Source organism: Mastigoproctus giganteus, chromosome 10 (genome assembly GCF_048544385.1).
Source record: "Mastigoproctus giganteus isolate SK-2022 chromosome 10, ASM4854438v1, whole genome shotgun sequence".
NCBI lineage: Eukaryota > Metazoa > Arthropoda > Arachnida > Uropygi > Thelyphonidae > Mastigoproctus > Mastigoproctus giganteus.
In genome coordinates this window covers 25,559,769-25,582,739 of record NC_143584.1, presented here as the reverse complement: position 1 = coordinate 25,582,739, position 22,971 = coordinate 25,559,769, and the positions used below count along the sequence as shown (strand labels likewise).

Genomic DNA, 22,971 nt, shown 5'->3' with positions numbered 1-22,971 from the left:
AGAAGGGGATGCTATATCTTTCACTATGATGGTGTGTTTAAAAGAAAGGAAGTTTTAAATAGCGTTATTTATCTAAATCCTTGAAATTAATTACGCGATTAGCCAGAAATTCAATTTAATTATGTTTTATCGAGCCCTCGTGGGTAGCACTGTTGGTAGGATCGCCGTCCTCCCCGACTGGAGGAAATTTTATGGGCATTTTTCACAACATGGCATGAGTTAGTCAGTCTCAGGCGATGGTAGCATGGTTTTTTCTCCCAGAAACTCGGATTTTTCGTCCAACAAATAGAAAATCGACCTCAGAACACGCAATTTACAGGCAGTGTATGCGGAGCAATATGGCCTTAGTCGCTGATGATCCTTAAACCATACTCCAAGAACACATGTTTGCCGAAGATGAGTACATGGAACTTTCTACTAGAAATTTGATAAAAAGTCTTCCACAGTAGAAGAAAAACATGTATTGATTAGTTTCTATTATATGCATGTTTTGTTCATAACCATAAGTGTCCCATGAGTTCTCGTTGTATTGTGTAAGTCCTATTTTTATTATAAATTACATTATTGGTAACATTAAAATCTTTGAGACACAGGCGATGCTGTTAAAGAATGTAAACAAAAAAACCCGAGTTTTCTGGAGAATGAAACATGCTATCTTCACCATACAATTAATTTATGCCATTATTATTAACAATTTGGAATTAGCAGCTCAGAATATGGGTAAGTCCCCATATTAAATATGTTTATGCGTAGTACAAAAAGAAATTATGTTTCAGGTTTGAAATCCAGATGAGTCCCAGATAAGAAGCATTGTAAGTAGATGAAGAGTTCACGAATCTGTGGCCTGCCATAAAAGAACATTACATTTCCTTGGAGTACATTATAATATCCTGAAGGTATTCAAATAGAGTACACTCTATCACAGTTCTTTTATTACTTGGCTCATGAATATTAATAAACTTAGCAAGTTTAATCACGTTTCATATGTCATCAAACAATAACTACCTAAAGCATTTAAAACGAAAATTACTTTAAAATATGGACGCTTTAATTTAATAGCTACAATATAATTTATAAAACGTTATTTGAAACCTGGATGCACAGTTTATGATTCAGTAAATTGTTCGATTTATGGTTGGTGGGCATATATTATTCATCTGATTATTTGAAAGAAATGTCGTGGAATTGCATCAAGTATTGTAACCACTAGGTGGCTCGAATGAAAAAGCTCAATCTCAAAATGGCGTCCCTGCAAAGCGATGTTTGTGTGTGGTATATGAAGTTTAAGTGTCCTATTGAAGTGCAAAGACTTTTCCAGTTGGAATTTGGATAAGACAGTCAATCCAGTAGTGGTTTAAAATTTTAAAGAGACAGGTAGTGTTCTTTATACCAGAAAATGGCAGGCATGTCTTTTGTTGAGGGATGAAAAATCCTTCGAGCCACAAATGAGAGCACGCTGAAATCTGCAAATGTATGTACGAAAACTTTTTATACCAGAATTTTATACTTAAGAAACTCAGTTAGTGCAAAATATAATCACAATTATACTTATTTTAATTGGTATTATATTTTTAAATTGGTATCGCGAATTGATTCCATGATGACTCGGATGTTAGAAGTTCGGGGCCATCTGCGAATAAACCCGTAATTTCATCTTAATAGGCACGTACCAGCGAAACAACTAGGATTCATTTGCCTATAGAAAAATATCTTTAATTTCTACAGCAGTTATTTCAGAAAAGAACCCTTTCTGCCCGAATTTGGATTTAGGACGTTCATACAGAAACAGAATTCCATAAAAACCAGCAAAAGACTCGTACTAAACCTATCATGCCTAAACGACAAGGGTCAGTTCTAAAACTCAGAGGATCCTGGTACGATAATTAGGGGAGGAAAGATAGCAAGGAGGAGTTCTTCATGATGAGATTGAAGGACCCTTCCTCAATGATCAGTCCTATGAAGGACTGTTAATCAAAAATAATTTAAGAAAGAGGTAGATTAAATGACTCTCTTTTTGAGGCAATGTTACATCATGATGAAAACAGGCCCCTGTGTGCTGAACACCATCTTAATTTCCTGCTTACACTGCTCATGACCGTTTATAGTTTTTGAAGTTATCAATAGATGGCAAAGCCATAACAGAATAAAGGATTTCATGAATTTCATGTCTCCAGCACTCTTTTACTCGAAACTATTCGCATTTTCATGGGTTTACATTTAAAATGACCACCCTGTAGTATAATATAATAATAATTCTCATAAATATAGTATGTGGTTTATAAAACAGAGGTTTATGATTAGCCGATAGGCAAGGACGATTTTGCGTATTGCCACCATGAATATGACCAACAATGGCTAGATTATATTTTATGGTTTGACCAGTCCACCCTAATCTTGGTGATTCTGCCAATTTGCATAACAATGTTGTTTGGGTCGAAGAATTAAGAGCACCACCCGAAGATTGTTTGTTATTTGGTTTTTAGGAGCATTAGCAACTAAGGCCATATTGCTCTAGGAATATGCGGTGGTCATTCACTGACCTTTCCGCATCCTCCGTATTTGGTGGTGACGGGCTCGAACCCTGGACTAATTAAGAAGCGGGTGCTACGCACTGCTGCTCCTGCCCTCCCGGCTTCGGAGCCTCCACCACCCGAAGATAGGGCATAAAATTAAACATATAATCAAACATAAAAGTTCATTAAAAAAATACAAAACTAGTAATATTAAATACTGCTGAATATTACCAAATTGCCAATTTGAATTCCTTTGGTGGAATAAATGGATTTTCGACATCCAACAACGATAACAGTATGAATAATGAACTATATTTCCCACGATTACTTCGGTATTTTACATAATGCTTTAGGATTTCAGGTATTAAAGGGTGAACCTTTTAAAGAGATGTAATGAAATAATTCTATGTTTAAGCAGTAACTGTTTATGATTTTATGCATACATTTTAATGCAGGTACAGGACGCCTATTGTCATCATCATATCCGTCCTTCTGCTTGTTCCCAGCAGATGGATTTTCATGAAATTTTATATTTGGCTCTTTTAAAAAAATTGTCGAACCGTTCCAAATTTCATTAAAATCGGACCAATATATATCCGGCAATTATTATTTCTTTGTCGGTTGGTCAGTCTGTCCGCATGTAATAACCCAACTCCCAGTGGATGGATTTACATGAAATTTTATATTTCACTAAAACGACTTGTCCAGAATTTCTAAATTTCATTAAAATTGGACCAATAGAAATCCGACAAAACTATATTTATTTGAAATGAGAATAATAAGAGAGAATAATCTTTCGAAGTAGCCTCTTTGAAACCATATACACCGATTCCAACGCTCCTGCAATTTCTAGAAGAATTTCTACAGGTTCTTTTGGCTCCATGACAGTATGGAGGTTTTTTCGCTACTTGTCACCAGTTTATAGTGGATTCCCATCTATGACTGGAGGAATTTCTAGATGATCACAAAACAATTGGCATTTGGAGAAAAGATGTGAAAAAATATTCTTTTACTCAAAGAGCAATCGATTTATGGAATAAAGTTCTACTTAGTCTTTTGGGGGTAAACGGTTTATCTAAATTGAGAGATGGATCGAACGAATATTCAAAACAAATAGTTAAATGAAGTGAGTGAAGGGTTTATTAGATGATGTCAAACAGGCGCCACCAGTCTCTGATTACAACGGTTGGGGAACAGACCTCAATATCAAAATCTTAAATGATTTTGAGAAAGAATTTCTTTCTATTTGTTTTAAATTTTGTAAATAGCTACAAGTTTCTATCGTATATTCTCTTGAGAACATAAAACAAACTTTTTGTAAAAAGTGAAAACTTCAAAGTACAAAAAACGAAGTCGTTTAGAAAATTTTACCACCCAATGTCACTCCATCTTTTGAACACGTAGTGTACGAAAAAAACTTTCCACAAATTTTATTGTCAAGGTCTCGCAAACACAAGCTTCGGAGAGGAAGGCCAAGGCGATGAAATGACCCTGAATTTTCTCTTATCGACCACACCCTGGCATCAATGAGTACAGGGAAGGATAGTCCAAAGTCGCAGTGGAACCTGTGCTACGAAATTGTCCTTCACTTCTGGGAGCGTGTGAAGTTGGACCAAATTATACAGAAAACAAGATGAAACAAGGCCAGGGGATACGCCTACTCATAGATGGAAATAATGACAAAAAGTACACCGAAGATCTAATGTAAGACACATCGGGTTTCGAATTTCGAAAATTTTTTACTAACAACGCCATTATTATTCTAGTAGCTGTATTGCATATTTATTTCTAAAACTTTAAAAATTATAAGTAAATTAGCCATTTTTGTGCATCTTTTCATTAATTAAATTTTCGTTAGTTTAAAAGGTTTTAATTTTAATAAAATTACAAAATACACTTTTATCTTATCATCATGTTTGAGACCACTGCCCGTTATCAGTTACCACTCTACCAGCAAGTGTTATCAGTTTGTCTTACAAACGTCTATCAACATATGATGAATGTGGTGCGTGCAATTCACCCTTACGCTTCCGTATCCGGTGTTTAAGAGGGTTCTTCACAACCGGATAGCGGCACTCAGCCATTCAACAGAGAAAACTCTGTCAACCATTTGCCTCGTTGTAACCAGACTCGTTTCTGAAGCAAAGTCATCTCTCTTAAACATGTCTACTCGAAATACGAAACCAATGCAATTCTATTTCTTAACATCTACTACGTATATAAAGGATGTAAAGCAAACAAGGCCTTCATGGGTAGTAAAGTTGGTAGAATCACCATCCTCCCCACACTGGGTGGAAAAGACCTGAGTTCGAGTCCCGTCGATGACAAGAGGAATTTTTATAGGCATTTTTCCCAATGTGGATGAGTTCGGTCTCAGGCGAGAGTAGCGTGGTTTTTTATCCCGGAAACTCGGGTTTTTCTTCCAGAAAACGGCAAATTGACAAAAAAACACATGCAATTTACATACATATTATATATGGCGCAATATGGTGAACATATAATAATATATTCGGTTCTGCCTTAAGTCTCTGTGTTTCGTTTTATTTCTTCCACCTTTTTCATGCTTTTGAGTATGAAGGGTGAGAATTCAAGTGTTTTATTACTGAACGCAATGTTATTTCGTGGTCTTTTGCAGCACATCGAAAGGTTCACAAGCCATTTGCGAATGGCCATATTTCTGGCACTTAGAGCACGCACTGAACAGTTAATATAGCCAGCGTTTATCTCATTAGGAGACACTGGTGAATTCACGAGAATCGTGTTTCTTGCGGTAACATGAATCTCATCCCAAAAAGAATATTCGTTTCTTAACTGTCACTTCTTGATATTTTAACTCGGAACAGATTTCCGCTTCGGACCCTTCAAGGAGATCTCACTCTGACATTACTTCTTGGGATGAAGTTGTCTTGTGAGGTATACCTATGAGTTGCATTTCGCCAATACATGTGGCTCGGAAAAGCTTCTGAATGTTTGTCACTTTGGTCTCTATGAAGATATCACTTAAGTGAAGCTGTTTGACTGAATTAAGAGAGCGTGCCAACCCTTCTGGATAAAGAAGGATGACATTTTTCCTATAAGCTATTGTAGCTGTAGGATTTTAAAAGCATAGACAACTAAGGCCATATTGCTCCGTGTATATTGTCTGTAAATTGCGTGTTCTGTGGTCGATTTTCTGTTTTACTACTACGAGAAACCCGAGTGCTTGTGAGCATGCACTCGGATTTAAAGTAAACCGTGCTATCTTCGTCTGAGTCCGACTAACTGAGCCACGTTGTGAAAAAGGCCCATAATCCCTCACGTTATCGACGGGACTCGAACTGAGGTCTTTCCCACCCGGTGTGGGAAGGACGGAGATTCTATCAACTGTGCTACCCAGGAGTGCCTTTACTATAAACATTTCACCTGAAGGGTATTATTAGTAACGAGGTGTTAGACCTACTATAATGTCCAGTGAGTCGATTATAGGAAAAATTGGGTAACTATTCAATTTTTCTTGTAGGGATTGTGTTGGGGTCTCAGAAGAAGAGTATGATGTTAGGATTCGTTGAGGGTTTTTTTTCCCTTCGGTGCCCGGGCTCCCCGTCACACTGAGACCAAGTGGGACGCCCACTACCCGGCAAGCACTAAATGCACTTAGGAATGAGAGACCAGGAATGAGAATTCTGCCTCTTCGACCATGAGAGTAGTGGCATGGCTTTGACACTGTTTACCCTTGCAGGTGAACCCATTAGCCTATTGATCCTGGGTAAGCCATCCCAGTACTAACCCTCTTGTCGAGGTAGGGGCGAAAGTGGTCTGTTGAAGCTGAGTCTCTCAACCACCGGGATCCTCTTTTAGAATTTCCATGGGTCGCAGTGCATACCATACACGTCATATGGTGATATCTTGGAGTCAAGGCTGTGTGCATTGGATCCCAGTGATGCTAATCTGCAGGACCAGCAGCATCACTGGGAGGTCTCTTCACCACATAGGTACCCCCATCGAGGGGTAATGAGATATAAATAAAAGAATATAAATAAAGGTCTGGATCGGAATAAAAGTTGTTTTAGCCGAAATGGACTGCAGTTGTCTCTGGATTAGAAAGTCATTGTTTTTATCCCAAGAGACTGATATTTTTGATGATGTTTTGTAGTTGCCTTTCGTTTATTCGCACATTGTCAAAATGATCGCAAAATCATCCACAGACAAATATGTATCAATTGTGTCTGATATACACTAAGTTACGGAGTCGATCCTGATGGCAGAGTGTGGCGCTCAGGGCAGAACTCCATCTTCTTTTAAACATGTTCAAGAAAGAATGTGAACATACTTGAAAGAATCTATATCTCTGAAATTTCTTAATTTCGAGAAATTAATCTAAAGGTTTCGTTTACGGAGATTTTTGAAGAATCTGACAACCATTTTATCTTCTTAAATTGGGATTGAATTCCTTTGTGGGAATTCTACCACAATTTAAGTCCTTTCGTATATCTGTACTCAGCTGTCTACTAGTAAATCTCCATATCTTACCAGCCGGTCCAGTTTTATAGGACCATAGAGACAGCTTTTCCAATTGATTGGTCAGTGGAGGAGCGTAATATTGATAGGGCGATATGAGGTATGGTGTGATCTGTTCCTTCTTTTTCTTTTGTCTCGGTTGAAGTTCATTTAAAAAAAAAAAGGAAAGAAATGTCTTTCCTTTTTTTTTAAATGAACTTCTTTATTTCAGATGCCGAATTAATAATGAACAAACCGATCGAAAATGCAAGTAACTACAGACATAATTACACCTCATAGCCTTAGTTGTCTTGGACAGAAGCGCACACAAGCATGCAGACAGATTACGATCGTGAGAAGCTAAATACAAAAATCAAGCATTTCTACTGGATTAAACGAATCTTATACAAAGATATAATCCATGGCAGCAAAGTGTATTTAACTGTCTAAGGTTTAAAAACGGATATGTTAAAATCCGCGGCTGTAGCCTTCAGATAAAGATTTATGAGTTAATAAACAAGGATTATTTGATGAAATCGTAATCAAATAATTCTTGTAAATCATTGCTTGCAGTCAAGAATAAATTTTAAAGTGAAATAAATATTTAGTGTAGTACAAGAAAACCCTGGAAGAAAATCAGGCTACTGATTTCAAAGTACTTAAGTTTGAGAGCTGGAAAAGTACACTTTCGTTTAAATGAGACTTCTAGAAAAGGGAAGAAAAGATTTAGTTCTTTAAGTATTTCATACTCTGTCAAATGATATCACAAATGTGTTGCGCAACTTCATCTCAGAAGAAAATTATTTCAGAATTATGACAAATTGATTATTCTTCACTCAAGTATGCAGAATGGCTAGCGGTGAAGTCTTCGTTTGAATTTCATAAGCATTTGGCACAAGCATCCGATACCGATTTCAAACTTCGTGAATAACTAGTCCCACACCCATATCATCTGTAGCGAATCAGAAACAATCTCAGAAGACAAAACAAATGGAGTATCATCAATTTTGAGACACACCCAATTAGCTAACGATTGGCTCATAATTACTCCAGGAAAGAAATCACGTGAGGACCAACCTTTTCTGTAACTTCACATTTTGGTATAAATACGGGATAATTCACATTTCTAAACGTTAATCTTCAACAAAGACTAGCAATCGATAATCATGCAGGCTCTGGTAAGACAACGAATTTATTTCATAGCTGATTAAGAAACTAGTTTAAAAATCAAATGCTGTCTAAGAATTATTTGGAATTTATAACGATCCTTTTAACAACCATCTATTTCTAGTAAATTCTTTTTTTAAATTTCTCCTTTTAGTATGCCCTTCTTTTCTTGGCCCTTGTGGTCTGCGCCCTTGGGCAATATGCTTACCCCTACGGGTACGGCTATGCCTATAATACTCCAGGAGGATACTCCTATTCTTCTGTAGCCGGCCATCCCTGGTACAACTGGCGTTAAATCATCACCCGCTAGGTAAGTTGTTATATTAACACCTACATGTATTCCGAGTGCCTTTTCTTAAATTAAAAATTGAGAATTTTGTAAGTAGTAGTTTCTTAGAATATCGTAAATACCTCGAAGTATTATCCATAAATGATAATCTTCAATGAATATAAATAGAGCAAATTGTCCTTTCAATCTTTTAATATTTCTCACAGCAGAACAATTGCTTTTGCAACGAGTTTCCTTGGTATTGCACTACTTTCAAACAGGTGGCCTCTATAAAAGATTAACTGGCCATTCGTTTAAGATCTCATCAGGTGGTCTCTAGTGACAACACAGGTGTAAAAAACTGTAGGATAGTTAAAGCTATCTGTTGAAGTAGTGCAATACCAAGGAAACTTGGTAGAAAGGCAAAGTTGGTTCTGCTGTGAGAATTAAGATCATCACTCACGTTGTTGCAAGAGCAGGACGTCAAATATGTCCTCTCAAACTGCTCAATCACCAGGTATACCTCTCTAAATTCTAGCAACTCTCAACCCACAAGGGTGGCAGATTTTAAAGAGTTTACTGTATCACCAAATTTCTTCTCAGATTAATATAGATCAACTTCTATATTGTCACGAAAAGAAATACAATTTTTAAGAAGTTTCTATAATTTTGATAGTATGGAATCTGTAGTTAAATATTAAAGTTTACGCTTTAAAATATTAAGTTCTCTTAAAACTGTTCAAAAATTTTAATTCAAACATTGCTATTTATAAATTGTTTTCTCAGTTGCAGAAGCTGGCTACCCTGATGTGTTTACTCAACGGAACCCTGACTATTTCAACATCTTTTTACTTCCTGGAATTTTCTACTCAGCTTTGATTTCTTTCTCACATCTGTACAACAGCCTCTTTTCAGAATAAACTGTCCTAGCTTTTTATTTTATCAAGTTTCAGGTTTATTTTATACAACTAACACATTACCAAACAGTTCACAAATCATTTCCAATATAAGAAATCATGAAGCATGTTTCGTTACATTACATGAAACAAAGATCCTTAAACAAGGAAGATTCCACCCAATGACATTTGTTGATACAGTATTTTTAACAAATCGATAAATTTTTCAAACTGTTTTGATGGGGAATTTTAACAGCTGATAGATAAAGATTATTTTTAACTCTTCGAAATGTGTTGTAAATCCAGTTATACACGATGAGCCAAAAGTCAGGACACACTTATTTTAAAATAAACTTAAAAAAGTGTCTGCAAACGAATTTGTTTTAGAATTACAAGAAAATATGTAATTTGAGAAGCTTTAAAAGAAATATGATGCTTCTCGGTTATCTGGAATCAATTCTGTATATTGAACTTTGGTATTTAAAACTGTTTTCCTGAAGTGGCTATTCGTTGAGACGAATAGCCAACACGAGATTAAAGAAAGAAGGAAAGACCAAGACAACTGTACATAACTGGTTTAATAGCTACTGATAAATTCATTTCGTTTTCCTTCAAAGACAACCAACCAAGTACACATGTGCAAATGTACCTATCAAAGTAAATGAAAGAGCCTTATAATTTTATCCCACTCAGGATCACGATCCACAGATTGTGAACTTCTATCAGAAGCTGTTTATGTTATTAGCCTGGCAAACGTTTCAGTAGTTTATTCAGTTTGTGTAGACAACTCATTTACATAACATGTTATCTAGGTGGCACTGGTTTGGCCAGTGCCGGAAATCGAAAACATCTCATTTCCACTACGAATTGCAAAATCTGTTTCACTCATTTATTTTTCAATAATCATGAAAACGTCAGACTAACTTATCGATAGAAAATGCTAGTGACTTTAATCCTCGTAGCAGTCAGTTAAAATATCAATTTACAGAGTTGTATTTTGTTCTTCCAACCGAATGGAAACTATCAAATTAAACAGTAATTAAAGACAATAATAGGATATTAACTGAACATGACCCGTTCACTAATAATCTATGAAATACGATGTACTTACGAATTTATCATGGAATTATATCACGTACATAAAGTATACCATAATGGAATAAAACTTATCCAAATTCGAAACTCCTGTATTTTATTCCTTTGAATCTTCAGAAAAGAGCACCAAATAATCTCACAAATAGTTTGCACAATATTTGAAGCAATAAAATCCTTAATAGAACGCACATAACTGTTCTCACCGATGCAAAGTTGTCAACTGGTACATCTTCGCAGCGGGTGACGTCACGATTCAGGAAGCTGATGAAATTGTTGAACTGGGTGTCATCAACCGTAAGAAACAGCCAAAAATCTACGTTAAAGATATGTTAATGTATTCAGAAAACCAGAAATGAGGGACAAATGGATAAACAGAGGAAGCAAAAGAGAATGCGAATATAAAAAATTCGAAGAATGTGTTTTGAAAGCTTTAAGATCAGATTTTTAATTGGCACAGTAGTCACTTTTAAAACTGAAGCTGTGCGATCTGTTAATGGGGCATGACATTGAAAAACCATGAAATATTTTCTCGTTCATGGTCAAAGAATAACTGCAAACTTCTTTATCTCTTATGCTGTGAAAATGCATATAAGTAAAAAATGTAGAATTTTACCCGGATCATTCCAGTCACAGTAGTTACATCCACTATGACCATAAACTGCAAAGTTATTTTATGTGCAACGAACATTTCAATAGGAGTAGTTGGAGATCATTTATAAGTAAAATAAAACATCTCCTGCCGCTTGAAGTTGCTGAAGAAATTCCAACAGAACTGAATCGAAGCAAATTTAGATTACCTACTCCAAGATGTTCTCCGTGGAAGTTGAGTGGGTACGGTGTTTCGACTGGAGGAATTCTTTCAGGTCTCTTCAATCGAAGCTGTAGTTAGCTTCTTTCAGAGTTTTCAGAGTTTTCCCAGTGAAACACACGTATAGTCAAAAGATACGGTGGGACTAGAGTCGCCAATATAATTACTCCAAGATATCGTGTCCAACAGGATTACAATCTTTTGCTCAATATACCAACAACCGCAGTGGACAAATCACACAGATAATCATCTAGGTTACAGCGAAAACAAATATCTCTATAAAAAGAAATTAAAATGCAAATTTTATTGCATGGTGGAGGTGCCCTGTGTGTAATATGAAAATATGAGTTACTGAAAGAAAAAAAGTAGAACTTGCTCGAAATGGGAAAAAATTAATATTAGGGGTTTGGTCTAAGCTCATTACATCAGCAATAAGTTGCATGTTCTTTGGATGCTCTGCCTAATTTTCTGCATGAAAGAACCAAGTTTCTGGGGAGAAATAAACCATTGCGCCCTCGCCCTACGAATTCTGTCAATATGTAAAAAACCTATAAAACTTCCTCACGTCTCTGACGGAAAATGATCGTAATCAGGGGACTAATCCAAACCTTTTTCACAGTAGTTATATCCACTCTTTTTGCACAGTGCATGGAATTATGGCGCAATAATTAACGATTATTATTACGAGTGTAATCATAATTGTAATTTTACACTTAAATTGGAAAATAAACTATTTAATAACATAACTATTAGATTAAAAATATCTCACAAAATATAAAATTTCTTTATGAAACTATTCTTGGTAATTTTATGGACTGCAGAGTTCACAAAAAAAAAAAAACTAAATCTCCCCATGTTTTAATTTGCATTTACAGAAAAATCGCGAATTCGATTTATATTATTTGGTGTAATTTTGAGCAATATATGTATCACCTAAATCAAATATTACCGGTATTTGCAATGATATATTTCAGATTTAAAATAACCAGTAGCTTTGATCTTACACCAGAGCTTTTTGGAATATGATGGGGGGAAAAGGTTGCTCATCACTATCCGACGATAAAAATAAAAAAACAAGTACACTCGTACATGCCTATACCATGAATTTGATCTCATACATTAAAAGTTTGATTATTTTGATCACATTGCACTATCACTTACAAAATAACTGAAACATCTTTTCAGAGTCTTGGTTAACTGTCGCAGGTTTTGTCTCCTACTGTTTATTTTGAATAGTTTCTAGGCTTTATTTAGTATATAATATTTTTCCCTTGAAATATTGAGTTCTTAGTTTCTTCAACATTTTTTCTTTGAACAGTACCCGTCAAAAGCGAAGTACACCTTTCATTAATATTCATTGTAACCACTTGAAATATAACGAAACCACTTCATAGTGAATTGTACGTTTCATATGTTGATCCCAACGATTAGAACAGCTCAAGTACCTTCTTAAGACTGGTAAAGATTCTGCAGAACAGTAGTCTCAAGAATGTGCTTGAAGCTCCTCGAGTTGTTCGGTGACCGAGGAAGGCAACCACGACACGCTCTTCCAGCATTCTCCACAGGTGTCAGATAACATAAGAGGCTTGGAGAGCGAGCACACCATACACTAACGACATGCTTACTGGATGAAGACTGTTTCAACACTATCCTTGTCTTTTCAGTCAAGGTGAACCTATTATTATAGGTTTATAATAACTGCAGCAATATTAGCAGTTTATTAGCATTTTTAATGAAGAAAAAGGTCGCAGAGAGCTGTTATTATTACATATAAAATTGTAGGTTCGTCACTTTTCGCTCGCTTGGGAAGGTCTGGCTTCAAATTGTTTGGGGAGTTTAACGCCTCTTCAATTAGGCTGCATTTGGTCAGCATCTGTATTGAGAGTGGTGTTTCCCCCCCCAAGTTATTCTAAGTTTTCCACGAGCGCATTGTGAAAATCAACATGCAAAAAGAAACAAACTACCCTCCTTTTCAGTCCAAATCTGAATCTATAAATATGATTACGGCGCTACCCGTCCCGATTTTAGTTTTGATTTTTTTACCTACATTTCGACTGTTAATTTGTCTGTATTAAATGTCCAATTAAGTGATTTCTAATTTGTTTTTGCGTTATTTGTCGATATTTCATGAAATATGTTCAATGCAGCTGTTATCTCTCACAGCAGTACTACGGTACACAATTTGTTTTCTGTACCAAGGGCATTACACAGATATGAAGTTTTTTGAGCAGTGCAGACTGTCTGCGAGAGTAGCTCATGGTGTCTTATCAATGATATACAGGAATTTTTCTAGTAGGGAAAGGATGTGATTATCCTCTTGTATAAGGCAATGGTCGGGCCACACCTTGAGTACTGTATACAGGTCTGGGGGCCACATTTTAGGAAGGGTGTAGAGTTGCTGGAACGAGTACAGAGAAGGGCAACAAGATTAGTGAATGGAACAAAGGGTTGCTCTTACGAAGAAGGGCTTAAGTTTTGCAAATTACAGTGTCTGGAGGCGAGGTGATCTGATTGAGGTGTTAAGGTCTTGAATGGTTTAAGCATGCTCAATGCTGATGGAATTCTTCCTCTTGCCCAGATTAATAGTCTGTGGGGGCATAAATTCGGATTGAGGAAAGACAGTTGTAGAAAGATGTGCAGAAATTTGCCTTTAGCCAGCGGGTGGTGGATTGCTGGAACAAGCGTCTTCCATCTGTCGTTGGAGAAGTTGACAGCTTAAATAAATTCAAGACAGTACTAGACACATTTGGAGCGAAAGTTTTTTTTTTTGTTTTTTTGGCTGATGCTGTATAAGCTTGTTTTTTTTGCATCATATGCCTGTACTAATGCTAATGACTTCATCTGAAGACACTCGTGTAACAACAGACTACAAAGTCTGATTTTACGCGAGTAGAACTGGAAACAAGAGACCACTAAGAATGTATTTCTATTTAGATATGCAAGTGCATCAAGGTACTGGAGATGTTTTTCCCCGTGCCTTTCCAGTCAAATTCAGGCAGCTTGTGCATCCATTGGTTAATGAAAGAAATAATCTATTCACCGAGTGTTTAAATTAACGTCGCATAAGAATGTACCAAAAAATACTTCGCACATTTATGAGAAATTAATCTCCATCGCAGCCTACACCGAGTAAAAGAACATACTTTCTTGTTTGTAGATTTAATACGCGACCACTTGTGTTCACTTCATTTGTTAGTAGTTATTTCGTCCAAAATGTGATGCCATTTTATCTGTATTGGGGAAGTGTTTTGTAATTAATTTGTAACAATGACAAAAAAAACCAATCCTAAACAAACTTGACTCAATACACACATATGTAATTGAAATTATTTATTCACGAACGGGTGGGGGAAAGAAGACATTGGGTGGAAACATCGAAGTATCTCGGGAGGAAGGATGAAGCTTCAGTAAGGACGTCCTCGTAGAGAAAGTTGGAAAGAATGGGTAATTTCTATATTTCATCCTAAAAGAAAAGAGAAAAAAAAATCATAAGTAAAAAGATTTATAAAAATAATTTAATATTTAAATACACCGATTAACATTATATGAAACGGAAAATTTCAGATTGTTACACTTCAGATACTTACTACTTATAATAGTAGCTGGAGTAAGGGTAAGATCCACCATAGTAACCACCATAGTGGGCATAAGGAGCATAACCGTAGTTGTATCCATAGCTATAGTATGGATAGACAGCCAAAGTTGTCACCACAAGGGCGAGAAGAAGCAGGGCAATCTAAAGTAAACGCAGAGAACAAAAGCATTAAATAATGCTTGCAATGCTCTATTCATAAATAATGATTGTTATCAGATACTATAATCTACTTAAATGAAAATTTAAGTGAGGCGAATGAGCTCTAGGTAAATAATTGCTTTGTTTATATTTAATCAGAGCATACGATACAATACTTGTGTCCTAGCGGCGAATTTTGGCAACTATTCCTTAATATTTAAATATTAATTCTTTAAAATTCAATAAGAATAATTTATGAAAAGTCAATTCAGTATTGAAAATATATAAAATTTATAAATTTAAAAAAATTAAATATTTTATAGAAGACTGTATATAAAATTCAATAACAATAATTTATGAAATTTAGATTTCAATGTCTGTTGCTTAGAGTATTTTGGAACCCTAGCGGCGAATTATTTACTGCTAATCGTTGAAATAACTGAAATTTCATTAACTAATCATATTTTATACGAGTTTTATTTAAAAAAATAAATAGAATATATAGGAAAGATAAGTTCTTGCTAAACGAAATTAAGTTCAAATCAGTTAAGAAAATTAATTGGTGGTGGAAAGCAATATTCACAGCGTACTTTGGACCTCTAGCGGTGAATTAGATATGTTTTCTAAATATTATGTCAAATTAAAAAATAAATATCGATTGTTGCTAAAATTCGACAATCCTTATTTTAAACTGAAATTAATTATATAAATTAAAACTACTACGCACATAAAAACATCCACGTTCCTGTTTGTATTAAAAAAATATTTAATTAAAGAAATTCCTGCATTTGCCCTTTCTTTTTAAGTGAAAAAGGAATTTATTTTCCTCTTATCATTAAAAAACAAAATACTACCCAAAGCTTATATATCCGAAGACCTAAAGGTGATTAGTATTAGGTGATTATCAAATGGAAAAATAATTCCATTGACCTCCAGGATTAACTAGTTTAGCAGTACGATCTAAAGAACAGTTAAGCTTCTGGTTTTAAATGTTTTCTACTGGACAGAAAATAACTATGTTGGAAACCTAAAACAAAATGTTTTTCCAGAATTTTATTCTTAAAATCTACTTTAGCTTATAGAAATATAAAGATGAAACTATACTTACGAGGAACTGCATGGTGATAAGTTGCTAGTCTTACGGCTGAAGATTAACAGTGCCATCTTCTAATTTTTCTGCCATTATATACTTTATCGAAAGGCGGAAATTATCTGCCTGTAAGGGCGTTTAGAATACCAAGGCCATTTACGTCGTCAGCTATCATCTGATTAGGAATATCTCCAAGTGAGGAAACCGTTCTAATTAACATAACTGCTCCACCCATCGGCTGTTTTCCTTTGTTTTCCAACTTTGATGGAATGTCATCGAGGTTAGCTAGTGGATGTAATTTGATTCACTATCATTCCACAGGAGTGGTGGTCAATATTAATGAGAATCGGGCGCTCACAGTTAGAACCGATGACATTTAATTTCTATTTTGGTAAATTCAAAAAGGCCATTCTTAATGATTATAATTTCCAACCATAAGAGAAAAAAAAATTAAAATTACATAAAAGATGTGAAAATATAAAAATTATACTGATTTGTTTATTCATTATTAAAATGGAAATCACGAACTCAATTCCAGCTGTTTATAGCACCTTGCAGGGAGCTCATGAGGGAATCAACACAAGGCATATCACGATACGCAACCCCTTCAGTGATCTCAGATATTTAATACTACCATTATATTCAAGAGGCATCAAAGATCTTTGATATGTAGCATATTAATAAAGTCAAGTCGTCTACTTGATTTACAGCAAATTATTTAAAGATTTAAAACAGCTACATATAACACATAACGGAAGTTTAATAGAGACCCACCCAAATATTGAATTAGTACTAAAACACCTAAATAATTTTAGTGAAATTTAAATATTTCAGATTAGCCAATTCCCAAAAACTCATAACATCCTATAATAAATTAACTAAAAAAGTATTCGAAGTTTGATAATTTATTTTGAACTCAGCATAAGAATAGAAATAAGGCTTCCTACCTAAAAAAAAATTAAAAAAAAAACACTTTCAGTTCCTGTCAAACCTAAATAATTTTAATTATGACTATGTGAAACACTATTCGGAATTTTGGTTTTAGATCTAATGTTTTGCACGAAAAGCGTCTTTGGAATGTATTTCGCATTGTGTTATGTCTCAGTACGCTTCATATCGTAATTTGAGGCTTATAGTCCTAAAACTTCGAAGCCTAACGCCTTTCACATTAAGCAATACTTTTGGTGCCTGTCCACCAACGGATGAGGAGATAGTCTTCCCCAAAATGGTGTCATTTCTGGGTTGTGACACTCAACTGAGAATCAACAATATACTTCTCTAATGTGGAAGTGTTACTTATTCAAAGTGCGAGATTAGGCAACTCGCGGTGAAATTTTTCACAGCGAAATCTATTGTAAGCTTAATTATGGCAGTCTGGGTTCTAGGTGACTTCTCAGAGGCATTGTTCCCATGCCACCAAGCGCGTCCACAGGTGGGGGCTGGCGGAACGGTCCCTGGAGAGGGTTTTGTTGTGAATAAACAATCGCGGACAATGGGACGGCATTCACAATCAGTAAGTGGTGGAGTAGACTGTAGCAAGTCTACCTCTATAAAAAGCTACATTATTCCGATAACGATGGGTGTGACATGGCCGCTATCAAATAAGCTCACAACCAGCTGGATGCTAGGCCGCAAGAAAATTCTTCCTGATCAGTGGAAGATCACAGAAGTTTTTTTTTTTTTTTTTTATTATTATTATGTAAACCCCAAACACGAGGTGTTAGAACCTATAGTACTAGTACCCTGCTTGAGTTGGAAGTTGATAAGACGAAAGAAGATATTTGTTGACATTAGACTTGAACTTCTGTAGACTGTAATTTTCAGGAAATACGTATGAAGGAAGGTTGTTTCGGAAAACGGCAAATGAATGAATAAACGAGGAAGATGAAAAGTTGGTTCTGTGAGTTTGAAGTTGGACAGTAAATGGATGTTGGCTGTTGGTGGCACGTGTTCGGACTGTTTTGAAAGAGAGAGCGGGAATTATAGAAGCCAATGCAGAAGAACAGTGCCCATGGAAGTATCTGTAGAAGAGGCATGCAGCAGAAACAGTACGTCTATGAGACAGCGAGTGGAGAGACTCTGTTAGAGATGAATCATTAATTAACCTAACTGCCCTCTTCTGAATGGAATCAAGAAGCCTGAGAGAGGTTTTGGGGGCACCACCCCAGATGTGGGAACAATATTCCATGGCAGGGCGGATTTTCGATTTATACAGAGTGAGCAACTGTTTGGAAGAAACGTAACGCCGAGAGCGAAAGAGAAAACCAAGTTTCTTAGATGCAGAGGAAGCAATATTTGTAATGTGCTTGTGCCAAGAGAGGTTAGAAGTCAGGGTAATCCCCAAAAGAGATATATCATTTTGCCTAGAAATCGGAGTGTCACCAAAGATAAGCATAGGGGGAGAAGAATCCTTTTTGAGAGATATAAGACAAGACTGAGTTTTAGAAGGGTTGAATTCAACTAAGTTGTCTTTGCCCCACTGGAGAATTACCTGTAGATCGGCATTTCAGGAATTGGTAGCGATTTTCGAGAAGTTGAAGCTGATTGAGCAGGACAAGGTTTCTCAAAATGGAAAGTTGAATGCAATGTGCTATCATCGGCAAAACTATGGATAGGATTTCCAGTCAATGGAAGAAGGTCATTAATATACAAGAGGAAAAGAATGGGGGAAAGAACTGAACCTTGGGGGACACCGGCATTAGTGGAGAAGTTAGAAGACAGAGAGCCATCTACCATCACCCTCAGTGAGCGATCAGAGAGAAAACTGGATAACCAATTATTAAAAACAGTTGGCAAACCATAAGATGGAAGCTTGTTTAGAAGACCTCTATGTCAAACACGATCAAAAGCCTTTGAGATGCAAGAGCAACTGCTTGTGTTTCACCGAAACTTTCCATTGAATCAGTCCATAAATGGGTGACGTAAGCCAGAATATCATCAGTGGATCGATACTGATGGAATCCATACTGGCAATCATTGATCAGACGGAAGGTTTCTAGGTAGTTTAAGAATTTGCGGTTAACTGATTTCTCCATTACTTTAGAAAGAGTACAAGTAATTGCAATGGGACGATAATTGGATGGGAGGGATTTGTCACCCTTTTTACGAACTGGCTGGATGTGAGCAAATATCCAAGCAGAAGGAAAAACACCTTTGGAATAAGAAAGTGAAAAAGGCGGCAAAGAATAGGAGTAAGTTCATGAGCACAGGTTTTGAGAACAAGTGGAGAAATACCATCGGGACCTGGAGCTTTCTTAGCATCAAGATTCGTCAAAGTCCTTCTGACATCCTTTTGACGGAAGACCACAGGAGGCATTGAATGGAGTGTGTTGGGAATGGTGGGAGGTGTTTTACCAAGATCATTAATACACGAGTTGAAAGAAAAATGGAATGCTAGCAAGTCAGCTTTATCCTTGGCTAAAGTGACAACAGAACCATTTGGTTTGGACAGAGGTGAACCTATAGTACTAGTACCCTGCTTGAGTTGGAGGTTGATAAGACGAAAGAAGATATTTGTTGACATTAGACTTGAACTTGCGGCCAATAGCTTTGGCAAGAGACCAGAATGCTCGGCTACGATTAGGGCAAAAAGCAAGTTTTCTACTCTTAGCATGTTCAAACTCTAGTTTGGAATGATTAATAACTGCTTTACAAGTGTTGCGAGCTTTGGTGTAGACAGAAAATGAAACTGAAGAATTAGAAACAAGCCAATTACGATATGCAACATTCTTCTCTTGAACAGCCTTAGCACATTTATTGGAAAACCAAGGTTTAGATAAAGGACGAGATTTTAAAGTGGAGTGTGGGATAAAGGATTCCATTCCTGCAAGAATAATTTCACTGACACGATCTGAGCAAACGTTGACATCAGAAGTTTTGAAACAGTAATCCGACCAAGGAAAAGAAGAAAAGAAGTCTCGCAGGTCATCCCATTTTGCATTCATGTAATGCCAAACAACACAAAGTTGGGATTAGCCATGAGATAAAGGTTCCATTGGAGAAGAGACAATCACCAAGTTGTGATCTGAAGTGCTTAAAGGACCTTTCACTTCAACCGTGTACTTAGAAGGGTTGTTTGTGAGAAAAAGATCAAACGTGTGGGCTGTGTGGTTAGGGTTGTCCGGTATTCTTGTAGGTAAATGAACGATCTGTGCAAGGTCATTAGAAATTGCAAAAGCCTCAGCATCTCGACTAGCTGGGTCGGTGTGACTAGAAAACGGAAGCCAGCTGGAGTTGTGAACATTAAAATCACCAAGGAAAATTACCTCACTGATAGGAAAGTTGGACTGGAGAAAGTCAAGTTGCAAAGAGAGGAAGTGAAAGAGCTCCAAGTGATTAGTGGAGTTGGGAGAACGGTAGAGACAACAGATGAATTTGACACAATGAGGTAGAGAGATTTTAAGCCAGAGAAGATCAAAGAGAGGAGATTCCAAATTGCCAAGTCTCTGACAGGGAATATCAGAACGGACATATGCACAAGTACCACCTTTGAGGCGAAAGGAATCATACAGCGAATAATTTGGGCATCTGAGATGAGCAGTAGTTGAATCAACCGATAACTGAGATTCTGTCAGAAAAAGTACATGGGGTTTGGCAGACTGCAAGTGGAAATGGACATCGTTGAGATTAGAATTGAGACCACGTATATTTGTGAAATGAATTAGGAAGTGCTTGGGAGGTTTAGATCTTTTCGATGATAAGCTTGCTCTAGTAGTTTGACAATTCATGGTGTATTCAATAGTAAGAAAAAGTGGGTTGGACATGCTGTATGAAGTAATGAAATTTTTGGATATGGCGTACACATGATAAGAATATACCCAGATCCTTGACATAACGTGGCCTCGACCATTCTCCCCATACACACACTACTCGGACTCCCTCCAGTCACTATTTGGCAGAGTAGAGGTAGCACGATTATACACTAGCTGATCCGGAAGCCTTCTAGAGAGTTACCAATAGGTTCGGTCCGGTGTACTAACTACCGGTCGACCTGCGAACACCGTTTTAGAGTTCTACCCTCGAAAGGTAAGGAAGATTGGATCTCGCCACAACGTTAATCATAACCTCAAAAGTCATCAATCATACTGCACGATGGAAGAGTTGACCGGAACTTAGCTCTAGAGACTAAACATGGGTTCCATCACTTCAAGCCTCCAATAAGCAAAGTGGTGGTATTGCACCAGTTGATGAGAGTCATCTACCACATAGTACTGCCTGGTAACATAGAGGGGCGGCGTTCCTCCATGTGGTGTGGGCGCCACATCTCGACCTCTGCTTACGTTGGTTCACACCTGGGTGGTCACCCGCCATGTACTTGTGCATGGAGGTTATACCCAGGATTACTAACAGTCCCACCATCGTGAAGGTGCAAGCAGAGGATTTGGCTGTCACAGACGTCCGGACGTCGCCGAAATTGGGTCCACCTAACTTGAGTGTCACCCGAATATTAGTTCCATCAGAGTTTTAGACTCCCAGGTAGCAAGTACAGCTTGTCTGGCATATCTGAGAGAATGTCTGTGACAGCCTCAAGGACCAAGTGACAACGGAGGAATGGAAAAGAGAGGATCAAAAGTCTGAGAAACGGCTGATGCACCCGACCTCATAGAGGGCCATTGCTGACAAGGAAGGCAACGGGAAACCACCTTGTACATTTATCCCTAGTAGCACCATGATGTCTGAATCAAATTTTAGTAGAAACGGGACTCAGCAGGTAAAAGCTGAGAGTGTCGTATTTGGCAGAAGATGAGACAAATCTTCTCAGGTCGTATGCCAGCGAAATTCTTGTAATAATTATCCTTTTATGAAGATTGACATAGAATATAAGAGCAATGAAAGGGAAACTCGAAAATGTGAAGAGAAATCAAGAAAAATAGTCTGAATATTTTAGGAATTGCAGAGACTAGATGGAAAGATGAGACTTCATAAGTAAAGATATAAGGATAATATACAAAGGAGGGAATGACAGCCAGCGAGGAGTAGCTATACTTCTAGATAAAAATGGACAGAAAAGCCTCAAAAAAGTGATACAAGTCAGTGAGAGGATTATTGCTGTAAGATTAAAGATTTATTGATAATGCAAGTATGTTTACCAACGAGCAGTAGCACTGAGAACGAAGTGGACGAAGTATATGAACAGACAGAGGAAATAATGGAACTGGGAAGTGACAGAAGCACGGACATTGTGATGGGAGATTGGAATACTGTCCTCGGTGAAGGAAGAGAAGGAGGTGAGGTTGGAGACTTTATTGGGACAAGGAATGAGAGAGGCAAGAAGATGATAGCTATTCGGGTGCAGATGCTGAATCGGACCACAATTTTGTAGCGACGAAAATGAAGATAACGCTAGATAATAAGGTTTTAAGAAAAAGAAGGAAATGCAATTTAATTGTACTGAAGACTGCACTCGCTGGAGATTGCAGAGGCAATTGATAGGCAGATAGTGGATGGAGAGGAAATAGAAGTGGTGAAGAGATGGAAAAGGTTTAAAAAGATTGTTGTGGGAATAGCAGAACGTAAATTAGGTATAGTAGATCAGAAAAGGATAAGGAAACTAAGTATTACAGAAGGAGTGATGGACAAAATGGAGAAGAGAAGAAAATGGAAGCGCCAAAATTCAGAAGAGGCAAGGATTAAATATAGGAGTTTGAATAATGAACTTCGAAGGGCAACATATGAAGCAAGAGTAAAATGGTGGTAAGAACAGTGCAGAGAACTAGAGGACATGGCAAAAAGAGGAAGTGACCTAATGTATGAAAAAAAAAAAACTTAAACGAACAGGAAGAATAAGACTAATGGAAAGATAAAAGAAAAGAACGGAAAAATTCTATATGACAAAGAACACAAAAGGAGAAGATGGAAGGAATATATAGAAGAGCTATATGATCAAATAAACCAAAGGTCTGGCCTGTGACAGCAGAAGGTGAAG

At 36.8% G+C, this 22,971-nt stretch overlaps 2 long non-coding RNA genes across 2 annotated transcripts in view; one reads left to right on the top strand and one right to left on the bottom strand.

Moving 5' to 3' along the window:
* The first annotated feature begins 8,042 nt into the window (after positions 1-8,042).
* Positions 8,043-9,366, top strand: LOC150078886 (uncharacterized). The gene is made up of 3 exons (XR_016547525.1): positions 8,043-8,167; positions 8,311-8,466; positions 9,211-9,366. It is a non-coding gene; the product is annotated as an uncharacterized LOC150078886 (long non-coding RNA).
* A 5,174-nt stretch (positions 9,367-14,540) lies between these two features.
* The window catches only part of LOC150078885 (uncharacterized), a 67,464-nt gene continuing 59,033 nt past the window's right edge, over positions 14,541-22,971 (bottom strand). Inside the window, exons 2-4 of the long non-coding RNA XR_016547586.1 lie at positions 16,065-16,429; positions 14,811-14,959; positions 14,541-14,686 (exon numbers count right to left, since the gene is read on the bottom strand). This is a non-coding gene — a long non-coding RNA (uncharacterized LOC150078885). The remainder of the gene's footprint in view (positions 14,687-14,810; positions 14,960-16,064; positions 16,430-22,971) is intronic.